This window comes from Danio aesculapii, chromosome 4, assembly GCF_903798145.1.
Source record: "Danio aesculapii chromosome 4, fDanAes4.1, whole genome shotgun sequence".
Taxonomy (NCBI): Eukaryota; Metazoa; Chordata; class Actinopteri; order Cypriniformes; family Danionidae; genus Danio; species Danio aesculapii.
Genome location: NC_079438.1, coordinates 21,149,027 through 21,166,671, shown reverse-complemented (window position 1 = coordinate 21,166,671; position 17,645 = coordinate 21,149,027). Strand labels below are relative to the sequence as shown.

At 44.8% G+C, this 17,645-nt stretch overlaps 1 protein-coding gene and 3 non-coding genes across 4 annotated transcripts in view; all 4 read left to right on the top strand.

Moving 5' to 3' along the window:
* LOC130222162 (gastrula zinc finger protein XlCGF7.1-like) overlaps positions 1–17,645 on the top strand; it is a 257,981-nt gene that overhangs the window by 83,128 nt on the left and 157,208 nt on the right. The window lies entirely within an intron of this gene.
* Positions 14,815–14,888, top strand: trnai-aau (transfer RNA isoleucine (anticodon AAU)). Its single transcript has one exon. It is a non-coding gene; the product is annotated as a tRNA-Ile (tRNA).
* trnaf-gaa (transfer RNA phenylalanine (anticodon GAA)) lies at positions 14,977–15,049 on the top strand. Its single transcript has one exon. It is a non-coding gene; the product is annotated as a tRNA-Phe (tRNA).
* Positions 17,558–17,629, top strand: trnaq-cug (transfer RNA glutamine (anticodon CUG)). Its single transcript has one exon. It is a non-coding gene; the product is annotated as a tRNA-Gln (tRNA).

Below are 17,645 nucleotides of genomic sequence, written 5' to 3'. Positions count from 1 at the left end.
TATGTGTGTAAGAGAGTGATGTTTGCAGCTGTTGCAAAAAAACTCCAGAAAACATGTTGCTCTCCATGAACTACTATGGGTGATTCTATAGTTGCAGGTATATTTAGAGCCATCCTTTTTTCAGCTTTTAAAAAAAAATTACATTTTTGATTATTTAAAATAATGCGTTCATCACTTTCATAAATCACTGTAAAAAGTCAGAATTCTGAAATAAAATCTCCTAATTAGTCAGTGTATTTTTCCCATTACGTATCATTGTGCAATCAAAATATTTTTTACCAATATTTTAATTTTACATTTTTAAACTATGAACTGTCAATACTGTTACACCAATTACAATAGGATAACTGAAGATTTCATTAATTACATATTGGACAATTTTCAAAATATTTTAATCCTGATTTCATTATTGTCATATGATCTTTCCACTTCAAGTAGGAAGGCTAAAAAGTTTACTAAAACTAAATATTATTACTGTCAATTCAGTTTCAATTTAGTAACTACCCATAATCATTTTCTTGCTATGATATATTTTTATTACTAAATACATCCATAACAGAGTTGACAAATAATATATAAGAAAAACTTTTATTCCCTAAAAGTAAAAGATTTAATCATTTATGTTTGGCAAAAGCTGAATTATAAAAGCTAAATACACTTTCACTAAGATGCTGGAAATAATAGCTGTTTTTAAAGTTTTATTCTTCAACATTCTGAAATATCAAATATCCATGCAATATAATCACCCATATTGCTTTAAAGGCATATAATAATGTTTACAGTAACTGTAGTGTTGTCACGATGCTGGAATTTCCAGCTCTGAGATAATACCTTCAAAACATACCAACATTCGATTACCTTTTCTATACTTTGTGATAAAAAAAATCTTAATATTATTATTAATTATTATTTAATGCAGCAGAGCCAATATGGTCATCAGTATATTTAATAATTATAAGAAAACATTTGAATAGCAGATCTTTGCATATTAGCCTACTTGTTATTGGTAGATAGCTAATACATGATCATTTTAAAGGCCCGTGCACAGCGGAATGCTTTTTGCTCACGTTTTCCGTCAACGTTTAATGCCTCGTGACTAAATAAAGGGCGTCAATGTGATCGTGCACACCAACGCGCAAAACGCCAGACGTAAAAGCATCATTTTAAAAAAATGCCTCATGCTCATTTTTTTTGTTTTTCGTTCTCCACCAATCAGGTTGGCACTTTTGTTTATGTACATGGAGCTGTTGAAGTTGCAGTAAACAGCACTTGGAGGCGCTCAACACCCAGAGGACACCCAGAGGCGATATGAATGTGAAGCTGCTTGACGCCAGTAAAAATAGATTGGGTTTGAATCCGGAAAAAACGTCTTAAAAAATGTTGACGATAAACGCAAATGAAAAGCGTCCCTGTGTGTACGAGCCTTTAGCCTATCAAAAACATTTTTCAGATTTTATTTAACATTTACGCTCAGATGGTGTTTAGCCTGCTTTATCATGGAAATCTGTGTGTGTGTGTGAGTCAGCCTGCTCTCTGAACATCTTGAATTCTCTATATTCATTATTGAATCCTGAATTTTCAATATTGCATTACACTATCTTTAAACACAACAGTGAACAGGAGCAGTTTAAGTCGTCTAGTGAATCTGTTTTTGACGTTTTTCCCTCGTCAGGTAAAAAGTCGAATAACTGAAGAGATTGCATATAATAATTCGAGAGATTTAAAGGAGGGAAAGGACAACACGCCAATCGACAGCACTTTACACGACGTTCGTATTTAATTAATTGAGTCAGTGATATTGAAATGAGTTCAGTTACTAACATCTCGATATTTTTATACAAGTGAGGGGCACGCAGTGAGGGACGCAGCGGCACGCGTCAAGAGAAGAGATCTCGTTTAAAGAGAGCAAAGCCAAAGCAAGATTATGTGTGGATATGTATCCAAATATTGATATTTTGACTCAAACTGCAACAAAGTGCTTTGATTGTGTTTGATTTTTGTATGTTGCACTTTGCACGAACTTCCCTACTGAAACTGACTGATTTGTCAATTTCTGTGTGTCATTAACAGATAGTGAACTTAAATATTCGCTCTTTCTCTTATTTAAGTGAACCCAATACATCTCCCGATGATCCTACTCAGTGCCGATGAACTATTTGCTTTCTTTAAGACTTTCTGTTGTATGAATTACGACTGTATGAAATGATATAAAAGGGAAGTGACCTTGGTAATACGCGCTGAGATGTGTGATGCGCACAGAAATCTGCGCTTGATGCTGAATTCGGTTCTCTTTATCTAATGCAGCTTGAATGGTTTAAAATGATTCAAACGGAATACTTTAATCAAGATTGTAAATGACTCTGGTTTGCCGAAACATGTTTTTAAAGCTCACGGTCACATCGTAAGCTGCTTTCACAGTTATGAAATGCATCGCAAACAATTGTTATCTGATGTAGGACCAGGGTGGGCCAAGCTTCTGATTGGGTGGGCAAGGCCCACCCTGGCCCCCCTGTGGAGCAGGGCCTGGTACTTCATGCTTGTTTATGCATGTAAGGCCTACTTTGTATATCTTTTTGAACATTTAATAAGAATCAAAACATTAAAATGAGATCTAGTATATAATCCCAAATCTTATATTTGAAAACGTTGGAATAGAGTTTATTTTAAAGTGTGACTGAGATTATTAAACTCATATTAGGCTTCAAAACTCTATTTGTTTTAAAGTCTCTTCTTTCAGTTTCTATTTTGCCCACCTAACATTGCTGGTTAGTAATAGTCATATATTTATATGAAGAGTTTGGTTGCAAAATGCGATAAATGCCATTTTTTGACACTTGGATTTTATTATTGGAAATCACTGTTCAGATGTACCTTAATCTATGTGTGAATCGCTGCCATTAATAACATTTAAGAATGTACGTTTTAGGCTGAGTACAAAATGTATTTTTTCACAAAAAGCGATATCCACCAGACCAGTTTCTTTACAAAGTGCGATATAACGGATATAGAACGTTCAGGAATCTGCGCGAGCTCAGCATCCTGTGGGAAGAGAGTCACAGCCGGTGAAGGGCTCAGAGTTTGCTCATTGATTTAGAGATAATATCAAAACAAAGAACATACATTTTAAAAAGAGGATTCAATAGGCTAACCAAAAAATGTTTACCATTTAATTATTTATACTGTCGGCGAGCTGTCAGTCACGTAAGCATTTCAGCTGCTGTTGGGAGAAAGAGGAAGGCATCTAAAGAAAATCATCAAAGGGAGAAGACCAAACGGGCAAGGCATTCAGGGAAAACATCCGAAGATTAATTATGGTCATCGTGCGAGAAATATTGGTCTGTGTCGTGTTGACAAACTGTCAGACGAAGATGAAGCCTACATCACAAAAATGTATAAAAACACAACAAAAGTGGTCCAGGATAAAAGACTCCTGGCGCAACCGCCTAGCAATACCTTAGCAAACACCTAGCAACGTCTTAGCAACCACCTAGGAACGCCTTAGCAACCGCCTAGCAACCACCTAGCAACTCCTTAGCAACTGCCTAGCAACCACATAGCAACCACCTAGCAACGCCTTAGCAACCGCCTAGCAACCACCTAGCAACACCTTAGCAACCGCCTAGCAACCACCTAGCAACACCTTAGCAACCGCCTAGCAACTGCCTAGCAACCACCTTAGCAACACCTTAGCAACTGCATACCCACCACCTAGCAACACCTTAGCAACCACCTAGCAACACCTTAGCAACTGCCTAGCAACCACCTAGCAACACCTTAGCAACCGCCTAGCAACCACCTAGCAACACCTTAGCAACCACCTAGCAACACCTTAGCAACCACCTAGCAACAGCTTAGCAACACCTTAGCAACCACCTAGCAACACCTTTGCAACCACCTAGAAACCACCTAGCAACACCTTAGCAACCGCATACCCACCACCTAGCAACACCTTAGCAACCACTTAGCAACACCTTGGCAACAACCTTAGCAACCGCCTAGCAACATCTTAGCAACCACCTAGCAACACCTTAGCAACCACCTAGCAACACCCTAGCAACCGCCTAGCAACCACCTAGCAACACTTTAGCAACCGCATAGCAACCACCTAGCAACACCTTAGCAACCGCCTAGCAACATTTTAGCAACCATCTAGCAACACCTTAGCAACCGCATAGCAACCACCTAGCAACTGCCTAGCAACCACCTAGCAACACCTTAGCAACCACCTAGCAACAACTCAGCAACCGCCTAGCAACACCTTAGCAACTGCATAGCAACCACCTAGCAACACCTTAGCAACCACATAGCAACCACCCAGCAACACCTTAGCAACCGCCTAGCAACACTTTAGCAACTGCATAGCAACCACCTAGCAACACCTTAGCAACCACATAGCAACTACCCAGCAACACCTTAGCAACCACTAAGCAACACCTTAGCAACCGCCTAGCAACCACCTAGCAACACCTCAGCAACCGCCTAGCAACCACCTAGCAACACCTTAGCAACCACCTAGCAACAGCCTAGCAACACCTTACCAACCGCCTAGCAACACCTTTGCAACCGCCTAGAAACCACCTAGCAACACCTTAGCAACCGCATACCCACCACCTAGCAACACCTTAGCAACCACTTAGCAACACCTTGGCAACCACCTTAGCAACCGCCTAGCAACATCTTAGCAACCACCTAGCAACACCTTAGCAACTGCCTAGCAACCACCTAGCAACACCTTAGCAACACCTTAGCAACCCCCTAGCAACACCTTTGCAACCGCCTAGCAACCACCTAGCAACACCTTAGCAACCACATAGCAACACCTTAGCAACCGCCTAGCAACACCTTAGCAGCCACCAAGCAACCGCCTAGCAACACCTTAGCAACCGCATAGCAACCACCTAGCAACCGCTTAGCAACACCTTAGCAACCGCCTAGCAACCACCTGGCAACACCCTAGCAACCACCTAGCAACACCTTAGCAACCACCTAGCAACTGCCTAGCAACACCTTAGCAACCGCATACCCACCACCTAGTAACACCATAGCAACCACCTAGCAACACCTTAGCAACTGCCTAGCAACCACCTAGCAACACCTTAGCAACCGCCTAGCAACCACCTAGCAACACCTTAGCAACTGCCTAGAAACCACCTAGCAACACCTTAGCAACCACCTAGCAACAGCTTAGCAACACCTTAGCAACCGCCTAGCAACACCTTAGCAACCACTTAGCAACACCTTGGCAACCACCTTAGCAACCGCCTAGCAACATCTTAGCAACCGCCTAGCAACCACCTAGCAACACCTTAGCAACCGCATAGCAACCACCTAGCAACACCTTAGCAACCGCCTAGCAACATTTTAGCAACCACCTAGCAACACCCTAGCAACCACCTAGCAACACCTTAGCAACCACCTAGCAACCACCTAGCAACACCTTAGTAACCACCTAGCAACAACTTAGCAACCGCCTAGCAACACCTTAGCAACTGCATAGCAACCACCTAGCAACACCTTAGCAACCACATAGCAACCACCCAGCAACACCTTAGCAACCACCTAGCAACACCTTAGCAACCGCCTAGCAACCACCTAGCAACACCTCAGCAACCGCCTAGCAACCACCTAGCAACACCTTAGCAACCACCTAGCAACAGCCTAGCAACACCTTAGCAACCGCCTAGCAACACCTTTGCAACCGCCTAGAAACCACCTAGCAACACCTTAGCAACCGCATACCCACCACCTAGCAACACCTTGGCAACCACCTTAGCAACCGCCTAGCAACATCTTAGCAACCACCTAGCAACACCTTAGCAACCGCCTAGCAACATCTTAGCAACCACCTAGCAACACCTTAGCAACCACCTAGCAACACCCTAGCAACCACCTAGCAACACCTTAGCAACCGTCTAGCAACACCTTAGCAACTGCCTAGCAACCACCTAGCAACACCTTAGCAACCGCCTAGCAACACCTTAGCAACCACCTAGCAACACCCTAGCAACCACCTAGCAACAACTTAGCAACCGCCTAGCAACACCTTAGCAACTGCATAGCAACCACCTAGCAACACCTTAGCAACCACATAGCAACCACCCAGCAACACCTTAGCAACCGCCTAGCAACCACCTAGCAACACCTTAGCAACCGCCTAGCAACCACCTAGCAACACCTTAGCAACCGCCTAGCAACACCTTAGCAACTGCATAGCAACACCTTAGCAACTGCATAGCAACCACCTACCAACACCTTAGCAACCACATAGCAACCACCCAGCAACACCTTAGCAACCACCTAGCAACACCTTAGCAACCGCCTAGCAACCACCTAGCAACACCTCAGCAACCGCCTAGCAACCACCTAGCAACACCTTAGCAACCACCTAGCAACAGCCTAGCAACACCTTTGCAACCGCCTAGCAACACCTTTGCAACCGCCTAGAAACCACCTAGCAACACCTTAGCAACCGCATACCCACCACCTAGCAACACCTTGGCAACCACCTTAGCAACCGCCTAGCAACATCTTAGCAACCACCTAGCAACACCTTAGCAACTGCCTAGCAACCACCTAGCAACACCTTAGCAACCGCCTAGCAACACCTTAGCAACACCCTAGCAACCACCTAGCAACGCCTTAGCAACCGCCTAGCAACCGCCTAGCAACACCTTAGCAACCGCCTAGCAACTACCTAGCAACACCTTAGCAACCACCTAGCAACACCCTAGCAACCACCTAGCAACAACTTAGCAACCGCCTAGCAACACCTTAGCATCTGCATAGCAACCACCTAGCAACATCTTAGCAACCACATAGCAACCACCCAGCAACACCTTAGCAACCGCCTAGCAACCACCTAGCAACAACTTAGCAACTGCCTAGCAACCACCTAGCAACACTTTAGCAACCGCCTAACAACACCTTAGCAACTGCATAGCAACCACCTAGCAACACCTTAGCAACCACATAGCAACCACCAGCAACACCTTAGCAACCACCTAGCAACACCTTAGTAACCGCCTAGCAACCACCTAGCAACACCTTAGCAACCGCCTAGCAACCACCTAGCAACACCTTAGCAACCATCTAGCAACAGCTTAGCAACACCTTAGTAACCGCCTAGCAACACCTTTGCAACCGCCTAGAAACCACCTAGCAACACCTTAGCAACCGCATACCCACCACCTAGCAACACCTTAGCAACCGCCTAGCAACCACCTAGCAACACCTTAGCAACCGCCTAGCAACCACCTAGCAACACCTCAGCAACCACCTAGCAACACCTTAGCAACCACCTAGCAACCGCATAGCAACCACCTAGCAACACCTTAGCAACCGCATAGCAACCACCTAGCAACACCTTAGCAACCGCCTAGCAACACCCTAGCAACCACCTAGCAACACCTTAGCAACCGCATAGCAACCACCTAGCAACTGCCTAGCAACACCTTAGCAACCACCTAGCAACAACTTAGCAACCGCCTAACAACACCTTAGCAACTGCATAGCAACCACCTAGCAACACCTTAGCAACCACCCAGCAACACCTTAGCAACCGCCTAGCAACCACCTAGCAACACCTTAGCAACCACCCACAAACAGCCTAGCAACACCTTAGCAACCGCCTAGCAACACCTTTGTAACCGCCTAGAAACCACCTAGCAACACCTTAGCAACCGCATACCCACCACCTAGCAACACCTTAGCAACCACCTAGCAACCACCTAGCAACACCTTAGCAACCGCCTAGCAACACCTTTGCAACCGCCTAGAAACCACCTAGCAACACCTTAGCAACCGCATACCCACCACCTAGCAACACCTTGGCAACCACCTTAGCAACCGCCTAGCAACATCTTAGCAACCACCTAGCAACACCTTAGCAACTGCCTAGCAACCACCTAGCAACACCTTAGCAACCGCCTAGCAACACCTTAGCAACCACCTAGCAACACCCTAGCAACCACCTAGCAACGCCTTAGCAACTGCCTAGCAACCACCTAGCAACACCTTAGCAACCGCCTAGCAACCACCTAGCAACACCTTAGCAACCACCTAGCAACACCTTAGCAACCACCTAGCAACACCCTAGCAACCACCTAGCAACAACTTAGCAACCGCCTAGCAACACCTTAGCAACTGCATAGCAACCACCTAGCAACATCTTAGCAACCACATAGCAACCACCCAGCAACACCTTAGCAACCGCCTAGCAACCACCTAGCAACACCTTAGCAACTGCCTAGCAACCACCTAGCAACACTTTAGCAACCGCCTAACAACACCTTAGCAACTGCATAGCAACCACCTAGCAACACCTTAGCAACCACATAGCAACCACCAGCAACACCTTAGCAACCACCTAGCAACACCTTAGCAACCGCCTAGCAACCACCTAGCAACACCTCAGCAACCGCCTAGCAACCACCTAGCAACACCTTAGCAACCACCTAGCAACAGCTTAGCAACACCTTAGTAACCGCCTAGCAACACCTTTGCAACCGCCTAGAAACCACCTAGCAACACCTTAGCAACCGCATACCCACCACCTAGCAACACCTTAGCAACCACCTAGCAACACCTTAGCAACCGCCTAGCAACCACCTAGCAACACCTCAGCAACCACCTAGCAACACCTTAGCAACCACCTAGCAACACCCTAGCAACCACCTAGCAACACCTTAGCAACCGCATAGCAACCACCTAGCAACACCTTAGCAACCGCCTAGCAACACCCTAGCAACACCTTAGCAACCGCCTAGCAACACCTTAGCAACCGCATAGCAACCACCATAGCAACTGCCTAGCAACACCTTAGCAACCACCTAGCAACAACTTAGCAACCGCCTAACAACACCTTAGCAACTGCATAGCAACCACCTAGCAACACCTTAGCAACCACCCAGCAACACCTTAGCAACCGCCTAGCAACCACCTAGCAACACCTTATTAACCGCCTAGCAACCACCTAGCAACACCTCAGCAACCGCCTAGCAACCACCTAGCAACACCTTAGCAACCACCTAGCAACACCTTAGCAACCGCCTAGCAACACCTTTGTAACCGCCTAGAAACCACCTAGCAACACCTTAGCAACCGCATACCCACCACCTAGCAACACCTTAGCAACCACCTAGCAACCACCTAGCAACACCTTAGCAACCGCCTAGCAACACCTCAGCAACCGCCTAGCAACCACCTAGCAACAGCCTAGCAACAACTTAGCAACCACCTAGCAACACCCTAGCAACCACCTAGCAACACCTTAGCATTCGCCTAGCAACACCTTAGCAACCGCATAGCAATCACCTAGCAACTGCCTAGCAACCACCTAGCAACACCTTAGCAATTCAATTCAATTCAATTCACCTTTATTTGTATAGCGCTTATACAATGTAGATTGTGTCAAAGCAGCTTCACATAAAAGGTCACAGTAAATAGGAACAGTGTAGTTCAGTTTGTAGTGTTTAAGTTCAGTTCAGTTAAGCTCAGTTCAGTGTGGTTTAATAATCACTACTGAGAGTCCAAATATTGAAGAGCAAATCCAACGATGCGCAGCTCTACAGATCCCGAACCATGCAAGCCAGAGGCGACAGCGGAGAGGGAAAAAAAACTTCACTAAAGGCGGAAGTGAAGAAAAAAAACCTTGAGAGAAACCAGGCTCAGTTGGGCACGACCTTTTTAATTTCTCCGCTGGCCAAATGGTTTTGTGCAGAGCTGCAGTCTCAGTGGCGGAGGCTGGAAGCTGGCCTCAGCGAAGACTCGTCTGTCTCTGGAGCGTCACAGGAAACAGTCTCATGTTCTCCACTCTTCCATGACCATCACAGTAGCTGCTCAGGATTCGGCCTGGTCCAGGGTATAAAAACCTTGGGATCATCTCGTCGTTGGTCTTGGATCGAATCAGTGACTCTGCATAGTCTGAGGGCCTCGGGAAGAGTATCCCCAGGTGGAAATGGAGAATACAGAAAATAATTAGCGTAGCTGATGTTCACAGTGTATATCAACAAGATGCAGAACCTGTGTGGAAGCCCCCAAGTGGTGCACTAAGTGTATGCTTTACTGAACAGATAGGTCTTTAATCTAGTTTTGAATTGGGAGAGTGTGTCTGAGCCTCGGACGTTATCAGGAAGGCTATTCCAGAGTTTAGGAGCTATAAATGAGAAGGCTCGACCTCCTTTACTCGACTTTGCTATTCTGGGTACTACCAGAAGCCCTGAGTTTTGAGACCTTAAAGAGCGAGTTGGATTGTAGCGAGACAGAAGATTGGTTGGATAAACAGGAGCTAGATTATTTAAAGCTTTATATGTAAGAAGCAATATTTTAAATTCAATACGAAACTTAACAGGCAGCCAGTGTAAGGAGGATAAAATTGGGGTGATGTGATCAAATTTTCTAGACCTGGTAAGAACTCTGGCAGCTGCATTTTGTACTAGCTGAAGTTTGTTAATAGAGGATGCTGGGCAGCCAGCAAACAGTGCATTACAGTAGTCCAGCCTAGAAGTCATAAAAGCATGGACTAGCTTTTCTGCATCTGAGATGGATAGCATACTTCGTAACTTAGCGATATTTCTCAGATGAAAGAAAGCAGTTTTTGTGACATGGGATATATGATTTTTAAAAGTTGAATTGCTGCCTAATATGACACCCAGAACTTTTATAGTACAGCTAACACTAACTTTGTATCCCTCTAATTGTAGGTCGAGTTGTGAAATCTGCTGTGTACAGGATTTAGGCCCAATAAGTAATAATTCTGTTTTGTCTGAGTTTAAGAGAAGATAATTGTTGGTCATCCAGTCTTTAACATCTTTAATACACTCAGTTAGCTTGGACAGATTAGACGTCTCGTCAGGTTTAGTTGAAATATATAAATGAGTATCATCTGCATAGCAGTGAAAGCTGATCCCATGTCTTCTAATAATGTCTCCCAGGGGTAGCATGTATATTGTAAACAGCAAAGGGCCTAAAACTGATCCTTATTTTACTGGGCTGATTTGTGAAGGCTGTCCATTAATATTCACAAACTGGTAACGGTCAGATAAGTATGACTTAAACCATTGTAGGGCATGTCCCTGGACACCTGTAGACTTTAAGCGATTAATAAGGATACCATGGTCAATGGTGTCAAATGCCGCACTAAGATCGAGTAGAACTAATAGCGAGATGCACCCTTGGTCAGCAGCTAAGAGTAAATCGTTGGTTATTTTCACTAATGCAGTTTCTGTACTGTGATGAGCTCTGAAACCTGACTGAAACACTTCAAAAACATTGTTGGTCTGCAGAAAGGAGCATAATTGAGCAGAAACAACTTTTTCTAGTATTTTAGATATAAATGGAAGGTTTGAAATAGGCCTATAATTAGCTAAGTTGCTGGGTTCCAGTTGTGGTTTCTTAATAATAGGTTTAATAACAGCTAACTTGTAAGGATTTGGAACATGGCCTAGGGATAAAGAAGAGTTGATAATGTTAAGAAGAAGTTCTCCTATAACAGGTAGCAATTCTTTCAATAACTTTGTTGGAATTGGGTCCAATATACACGTAGCTGATTTAGAACTATTTATACTTTTGTCTAGCTCTTCCTTTTCTATGATTTTAAAGCACTGTAGGTTATTTAGATTCAGAGGCGTGTTTACTGGATCTGAAGTATAAGGCGGTGCAGAAAGTTTAATATCTCCTATTTTCTGTCTAAAGCATTCTATTTTATCTCTGAAAAAATTCATGAAGTCATCACTACTAATTTGCGGTGGAACGTTTTGTTCCAAAGATGACCGATTATTTGTTAATTTAGCGATGGTGTTAAATAAGAATCTAGGATTGTTATGATTATTTTCTATCAGTTTGCGGAGGTGCTCAGCCCTGGCAGATTTTAAAGCCCTCCTATAGCTGGACATACTGTCTTTGTATGCAATTCTAAAAACTTCTAAATTAGTTTTTTTCCATTTACGTTCCAGGGCACGGGTTGCTGTTTTTAGAGCGCGGGTTTGACTATTATACCACGGTGTAGATTTATTCTCTCTAGCCTTTTTTAGTTTGATGGGTGCCACAGTATTTAAAGTGCTAGTAAAGATGGCATCCATACTGCTGGTTACTACATCAAGGTCATTTGCGTTTGCGGGTGCATTTCGAAGTAGAGAAAGATCAGGTAAGTTATTTATAAATTCATCTTTAGTGGACGGAACAATAGTTCTACTAGGACGATAAATCGGAGCGGATCTGCTAATTTCAGGTAAACACAGCTTATATAGTAAGAGGTAGTGGTCTGTAATATCATCACTTTGTGGTATAATGTCTACATCAATGACCTCAATTCCATAAGACAGAATTAGATCTAGTGTATGCTTTAGGCGATGGGTTGGACCAATAACATTTTGCTTTATTCCTAGTGAGACCAGCAAGTCCGTAAACGCGAGCCCTAATGTGTCGTTAGCGTCATCTATGTGGATGTTAAAGTCTCCTACAATTAGTATTTTATCAGTTTTAACTAGTAAGTCAGAGATAAAATCAGAAAACTCTTTTAGAAAATTGACATAGGGTCCTGGGGGTCTATATATGGTGATTAGAGCGAGAGATAACAAAGGTTTTTGCATAGTGTTTGGAAGGACAACATTAAGCGCTAATACTTCAAAGGAGCTAAACATAAGTCCGTTTCTCTGATTAACATTAAGAATATCACTAAAGATTGATGCGACTCCACCACCACGACCAGTTTGACGAGCCTCATGCTTATATAAGAATCCTGGAGGAGTTGCCTCATTTAAACTAATATAGTCATTTTGTTTCAGCCAGGTTTCAGTGAGACAGAGTGCATTAAGATTGTTATCTGTTATTATTTCATTTATGATAAGTGCTTTAGGTGCTAGTGACCTGATGTTTAGGAGACCAAGCTTCATGAAGTTTGTATTTTCACTTTTTAGTGTTTTTTCTGGTTTAATTCTTAATAGATTATTTCTGGAGCACACAGTACGTTTGTTTCTTGATCTAATAATACGAGGAACAGACACAGTCTCTATGTGGTTAGCTAGGTATGCATTACTGATATTTATGTGGGAGGAATAGGAGTCTGTGTGGCTAAATTGCGAATTTGTGAATTTTTACTTACTAGTCAGATAGAGCGAAGTGTTCTGGAGATGTTGTCCGACAGGAGTTCAGCTCCAGCTCGACTGGGGTGCAGCCCGTCAGCGCGGAAAAGCCTAGGACGCTCCCAGAAAAGATTCCAGTTATTGGCAAAGAGCAATTTCTGTTCTTCACACCATGTTAATAGCCATTCATTCAGAGCAAAAAGTCTACTGAACCTTTCATTTCCTCGGCGGTAGGTAGGAAGCGGTCCAGAAACGATGATCTGCGTGGCGGGCGAGGTGCGTCGAACCGTCTCGATCAGGCTCCTGAAGTCCTTCTTCAGGATCTCCGTCTGCCGGAGCCCGGTGTCGTTCGTCCCCACGTGGAGGACGACGGCACCGAGGCTCTCGGCAGCGCTCAGGATAGTAGGTATCTGTGCAGAAATATTCTTAACTCGGGCACCAGGGAAGCAGAAAGTGCGTACTTTGTTACCTTTGGAGGAAGTAGAGCGGACGTGGCGCACGATTGAGTCGCCAATGATGGCAACATCGCGACCCGTCTCGCGGAGAGGGGCGAAGCGGTTCTCCGTGGGGATCTCGAACACCGGAGGAGGAGACGTTCTGCCCCGGGACCGGGTAAGCACCTTACGCAGCTGCACCCAGGGGCCGTGGTAGCCGGGTGTCGGCGTGAACGACGCCTGGGTGAACCGCGTCCTCGGTGCGCTGGGCCTGGACAGAGAAGCACACGGGGTTGATGAAACTGGGAGATTGTCGTTGTATCGAACACTTACCTCAGACGAGCGAGTACGGGTTAAGAGCAGAGCCCTGATGCCCTCTCGCTTCGTCTCCAGCGAGCGAATCTGGGACTCCACCGCTTCCAGCTCCAGCTCCAGCGCCTCCATCGATGCCTCTCCTGCACTCAAGGACAGACACGCAAGCGACATTGTACAAGGTGAAGAGCAAAGCCAGAAAGTGAGAAAATAAGTGAGTGAAAGAGGTTGGTAGCTTTAGCTGACCAGCGGTGCTAGCAGGCTAAAGCTACAAACACCAAGCGGATGCTCGAGAGACAGAACGTTTAAAAGTAGATTTGTTTGTAAGAGTGTGTTAGGGGATTGTTCACCCCAAGTAGGAGAGATAAATATTTAGCGAATGAGGAGGTATTTTATGATAAAAATGTAAATTGCGAATCTAAACTCCAAACAAACGCAGCGAACTCCAAACAAACGCAGCGAGGCTACCGTCAGGTGACAGTGATGTCACTCGAGCATGCGCATGATGTGAAATGCGCAAAAACTTAGCAACCGCCTAGCAACACCTTAGCAACTGCATAGCAACCACCTAGCAACACCTTAGCAACCACATAGCAACCACCCAGCAACACCTTAACAACCGCCTAGCAACCACCTAGCAACACCTTAGCAACCGCCTAGCAACCACCTAGCAACACCTTAGCAACCGCCTAGCAACCACCTAGCAACACATCAGCAACCGCCTAGCAACGACCTAGCAACACCTTAGCAACCACCTAACAACAGCCTAGCAACACCTTAGCAACCGCCTAGCAACACCTTAGCAACTGCATAGCAACCACCTAGCAACACATTAGCAACCACCTAGCAACACCTTAGCAACCGCCTAGCAACCACCTAGCAACACCTTAGCAACCGCCTAGCAACCACCTAGAAACACCTTAGCAACCGCCTAGCAACCACTTAGAATGACACTAACTCTGGGTTTTCCAGCACACTGGTAAGAAAACGGCCGGTTAGCTCAGTTGGTTAGAGCGTGGTGCTAATAACGCCAAGGTCGCGGGTTCGATACCCGTACTGGCCAAATTTTTACTCTCTTATGCCTCAGATGCACTTAAGGGCTCGGCTTGGTCTCACAGACATCCCTGCTGCAGGAAAGCTGTGTCATGGCAGCCGAAATAGCTCAGTTGGGAGAGTGTTAGACTGAAGATCTAAAGGTCCCTGGTTCGATCCCGGGTTTCGGCAAAGCAATGTTGTTGTTCTGTTTTGGGCACAGGGTCAGTTGAATGAAAGTCACCCAAAAAGCCTAGCCGCTTCACCCTTAAGTCCACCTGCTTCCATTTGACCAAAACGCTATCTTTCTCCCAGGTGGTCACATCGCTTCTGGTGATGATTCCTATGGCCTAATCGACAGCACTCTGCTATATATTTAGTGCTTTGATTTCCCACTGCGGACGCGCCATCGAATAAAAGAAAACTGTGACTTGATAGGGCTTCTGAAGGATTGCAATGATTAGTACTATACAGAACCGGCAAAGCTGACGTAAGGAAATTCGCTCTAAACCCTCCAGGTGCAACCAGCTTTGCAATAAAAGCCAGTGTGAAAGGCATGAAAACAGAAGTGGATAATGCGGGCATCGATCCAGCTACCTCTCTCATGCATGCTAAGTGACCGTTCTACCATTTAAGGTAATTCCCCTTTTCACAGTCAAAATTGAACATTTTAGACGTGGTCGAAAAAGAAAAAATAAGATCACATCTGTTCTGTGGTGGCTTCTTTGCCCTGCCTGCCATTTAGTCGTCAAATTGCCTAGAATGGCGTGCTTTTCTTTTGAAGGCCCTACCTAGTAATGCTCCAGTAAATGTGTGAGGAGCCCTGCATGCCGAATGACGAGTTACTCAGAAATCAATGCACATTGGCCTTGCCTTGGATGGACCTTCCGCTACTTTCCTGCAAGGCCAGTTTTTTAATTCATCATCTTCATCTCGGGCAGCAGCTCTACACCATCTTGAGGTTCCATAATGTAAGGGATAGCACTCTGCATCCAGCGATCTAAATTCAAATCTAGATGGGACCTGTTTTTTTTTTTGCCAGCACTGCACAAAAAAGCTAAAATAGCATTCTATTCCCTTGAAGGCCAGAGAATAACAGTTACTATGGGTTTTCTAGGACCCTCAAGTCCAGCTGCTTCACCCTCAAGTCCACCTGTTTCCACTTGACCAAAACGCTATCTTTCTCCCAGGTAGTCACATCGCTTCTGGTGATGATTCCTATGGGCTAATCGACAGCACTCTGCTATATATTTAGTGCTTTGATTTCCCACTGCGGACACGCCATTGAATAAAAGAAAACTGTGACTTGATAGTGCTTCTGAAGGATTGCAATGATTAGTACTACACAGAACCGGCAAAGCTGACGTAAGGAAATTCGCTCTAAACCCTCCAGGTGCAACCAGCTTTGCAATAAAAGCCACTGTGAAAGGCATGAAAACACAAGTGGAGAATGCGGGCATCGATCCCGCTACCTCTCACATGCTAAGCGAGCACTCTACCATTTGAGCTAATTCCCCTTTTCACAAGCCAAATTAAACATTTTAGATGTGGTAAAAAAGAAAAAATAATATCACATCTGTTCTGTGGTGGCTTCTTTGCCCTGCCTGCCATTTAGTCGTCAAATTGCCTAGAATAGCGTGCTTTTCTTTTGAAGGCCCTACCTAGTAATGCTCCAGTAAATGTGTGAGGAGCCCTGCATGCCGAATGACGAGTTACTCAGAAATCAATGCACATTGGCCTTGCCTTGGATGGACCTTCCGCTACTTTCCTGCAAGGCCAGTTTTTTAATTCATCATCTTCATCTCGGGCAGCAGCTCTACACCATCTTGAGGTTCCATAATGTAATGGATAGCACTCTGCATCCAGCGATCTAAATTCAAATCTAGATGGGACCTGTTTTTTTTTTGCCAGCACCGCACAAAAAAGCTAAAATAGCATTCTATTCCCTTGAAGGCCAGAGAATAACAGTTACTATGGGTTTTCTTGGACCCTCAAGTCCAGCTGCTTCACCCTTAAGTGTACCTGCTTCCATTTGACCAAAACGCTATCTTTCTCCCAGGTGGTCACATCGCTTCTGGTGATGATTCCTATGGGCTAATCGACAGCACTCTGCTATATATTTAGTGCTTTGATTTCCCACTGCGGACGCGCCATTGAATAAAAAAAAACTGTGACTTGATAGGGCTTCTGAAGGATTGCAATGATTAGTACTACACAGAACCGGCAAAGCTGACGTAAGGAAATTCGCTCTAAACCCTCCAGGTGCAACCAGCTTTGCAATAAAAGCCACTGTGAAAGGCATGAAAACACAAGTGGAGAATGCGGGCATCTATCCCGCTACCTCTCACATGCTAAGCGAGCGCTCTACCATTTGAGCTAATTCCCCTTTTCACAAGCCAAATTGAACATTTTAGACGTGGTCAAAAAAGAAATAATAAGATCACATCTGTTCTGTGGTGGCTTCTTTGCCCTGCCTGCCATTTAGTCGTCAAATTGCCTAGAATAGCGTGCTTTTCTTTTGAAGGCCCTACCTAGTCCTGCTCCAGTAAATGTGTGAGGAGCCCTGCATGCCGAATGACGAGTTACTCAGAAATCAATGCACATTGGCCTTGCCTTGGATGGACCTTCTGCTACTTTCCTGCAAGGCCATTTTTTTAATTCATCATCTTCATGTCGGGCAGCAGCTCTATATTATCTTAAGGTTCCATGGTGTAATGGTTAGCACTCTGGACTCTGAATCCAGTGATCCGAGTTCAAATCTCGGTGGGACCTGTTTTTATTTTGCCAG